The following is a 3,166-nucleotide window of genomic DNA, read 5'->3' on the forward strand; positions in this document are numbered from 1 at the left end:
CGGGCTCCCACTGAAAATATTTAGACATATTTATTCTAATGGCTTTGAAGGAAAGGGGGTGACAGGTGGAGTCGAGTCAAGGGTGGGCACTCAGCGACGCCCCGGTTAATTTGTCTACTTGAGACATTGCATTTTTATTGGCGTGCTCTTCACCAGGCTGCGCAAAAAGCGCAGGAGAACTGTTTTCGAGAAAAGACACCATCAATGTAATCTGAGGCTGCGTGTTTTCTTCCCACCCCCCCGCCCCGCCCCCACCATAAGACCCGGAATAGAAAAGAAACATCTTTATAATTGGCACTTGCCATGCGGTTTGGGCTGGGCCGCAGCAGGCTGTGCACCCAGCCCCCTTGATAGAAGCATTTATCATCATGACTGTCACAGAGTGGCAGGTGGTGTTATCAATTACCTCTTCTTACCAATAATAATATTAGTATGGTAATATCTGTGCTCAAGTGAGAACCAATTAGCGGTCACTTGTCACCGCATTAAAGACTCAAAATCATGCTGGATTTAACCCCAAGGACCTAAAACAAAAGTTGGGGGTGGGGAGGAACCAGTGAGGGGGGGGGTGCAGAGTGAAAGAAAAGAACTTTGATTTGAAAGAAAAGAATGAAAGGAAGTAGAAACTAAAGCCCCAACATTTGAACACTTTTTGTATTAACTGGCTTCTGGGAGGGAATGCTGTAAACACGAGGGCAAACGCACCCTGGGTAAAAACGTCTGTTGGACCCTGGAGCCGGGCAGCTTCAATCAACCAACATGGCATTAAAAATAGAACTAGGGTTTCAAGCTCCCTTGTGAAATCAATCTTGCAATAAGCTTTCTGTTTTATCCGAATAAATGATACAAATTAAATCAAACCCCTAATTATATGTTTCACTAATGTGAAATATACAGTATTAATTTGTAAATAATATTATTAAGCAGACAAAATAATAACGTGTCGCCTCTTAAAATGAAAACATAGCACGAAGAAAAGACAATTAACAAATTAGATTTAATTGCAGGGAAGAAAAGCCACTTTGCTATTGCGATCGCATTTAGGTATTGCAATATTTTCATAGACAGTGGTCACGTGATGGCGAATGTGGCGCCGCGCCCTGTGAATGTTCCCCCATCTTCCCTGCACCAGTGGGCGCCCCATTGAACCTAGGCTCAGACGCGGGTACGGCCCGGGCAATTGCTCAGCTGAGAAACTATTCGGTTGACAAGTATCGCTTCACCATCAGTCTTACGCCGCGCGCCAAACTTCAGACGGGCAGGCAGGTTTCCACGAAAACTCGTCCTGGGAGCAGTTTTCACTCCGAAAGGAAGGAGCAGCGGGAGGAAGGGTGCAGGGGGCCACTCGGGAAGTATCACGCCTTTTCCTTTGGACATTTACTAATTTATTTATAATTATCGATCTTGTTTACCCTAGTCGATTAGCAGGGAGCTCGCATGGGGAGTAGCTTCAGGAGTTGGGGGTGGCTTGGTGGTGTGTGCGGTGGTTTGTGTTGTTTCCTTAGCGCAGTAGGCGCCCAGGCCAGCGAGGACCAGGACCGCTCAAGCCTGCGCCCCACTAACGCCAGGACTGCGCCCCTCACCACCCGTTGCTCCCGCTCCCTCCGGAGAGCCCCTGTGTGCACACAGCCCGAGGGCTAGCAGGCTCCACTGCGAACTCCACCCGAACCTTATCAGGCAGCTGGTCCAGGACTTAACGCCTGCTTCTCCAGCGTCTGGGCCGGCATCTGGGCTTCGCCTTCGAGGAAGTGACTTAAATGACCTCCCACAATCACACTTCTTAGGAAACGCAGAGAAAGGCCGTGGAAACCAAACTGCCATCAACTGATGGCCCTGGCGGCCCAGCGGCCGGCAGATACTGGAGAAAAGGGAAATGCGAGGGAGCCCAGAAGCCACAGGAGGGGTGGGTTCACGGGCCCAGTGATCCAAAGAACCAGCATTGGTGATGGCGGGGCCCAGGGGTGGAGGAGGGGTGCTTGGGTGGCTGGAGCCTGTGTTTGTTCTCCTCCCCAAAAGGTATTGGTCAAAAAGAAAAAGAAAAGAGAAAGAAAAGAGGTGAGCATTAACCATGTCAAAACAGACAATGCACCTTTGAATAGAGGTCGCCACACTGATGACCATTTAGCATTTTTTCTTCTGGAACATAATCGCCAGCGTGTCTTCCCACGGCGGCTTTTGCAACTTCCCCAAACTCTGCCGGTACATGTATCCGGCAAAGCATTTCCCTGTCCACCGCTGTCCTCCGCCCGCCACACATTCGTGCGCGCACGCACACGCGCGCGCTCACACACACACACACACACAGCCCTTTCTCTCCTCCCACTTCTTCCTCTTTGACCCCTTTCTTCAGAAAACGTCCTGCCCCGCTCCCAGCAAAGACGCACAGCGGCAAACTTGGCTAAGCCTCTTCTGGGCCCAGGCTCAGGCAGCCCAAGCCTCAGTTCAAAGCGCACGGGCAAAGCGCAGAGACTTCCCCAAGAGCTGAGCTCTGAAAGCGCCCTCAATGTTTGGCAAAAGGGACCAGTTTAGATTTCCAACGTCTTTTATTTGCCTTTTCATCTTTTCAAAGAAAAACGCCCTCGCGAACACGCCAACCCCCCACCCCAAGAAAAATAATTTTTAAGAGAGAGCGAGCAAAAAAATAAATGGAAAGAGAACAAAAGCAAACCTTAGGGTTAATTGTCTTTTTTCTTTTTTTTTTTTTCCGAATTGGTTGCATACATCAGTTTTTCATTCAACAATTTATGTATGTTTTTTCTTTTTTTTTTTTTTGCAAGGGCCGGTGGGGAGCCGTGGAGGCCACTCGGGCCGGCGGCTTCCTTCTGCGCGTTTCGCGGGCGCGGAGCAAGCCAGGAGTTGTTGCTTCCAGAAACTTACATTACAGGCGGAAGAATGCAGGGTGGGCAGCGAAAAGATTCTAGAACCCAGAAGTGGCGCCGGATGGGTCCGCTGAGAGTGGGGGGCTGGGGAGGCGGGGAAGGGGGCCCAGGGCACTTTGGCAGGCCCCAGACCCCGCAGGGAGCGCACTGTCACAGCCGGCAGGCCAGGTCTGACCATCATCGCCCGCCGAAGGCCAGCGAGGTGAAGCTCCGCAGCGCGCAGCGAAACTTGGTCGCACAAAACCCAGGAAGGGGGACACACACTCGGGCTGGCCGAGGCGGCAGTG

Source organism: Echinops telfairi, unplaced genomic scaffold (assembly GCF_000313985.2).
Source record: "Echinops telfairi isolate 266 unplaced genomic scaffold, ASM31398v2 ScPeMD7_7400;HRSCAF=8409, whole genome shotgun sequence".
In the NCBI taxonomy this organism is placed as follows: Eukaryota; Metazoa; Chordata; class Mammalia; order Afrosoricida; family Tenrecidae; genus Echinops; species Echinops telfairi.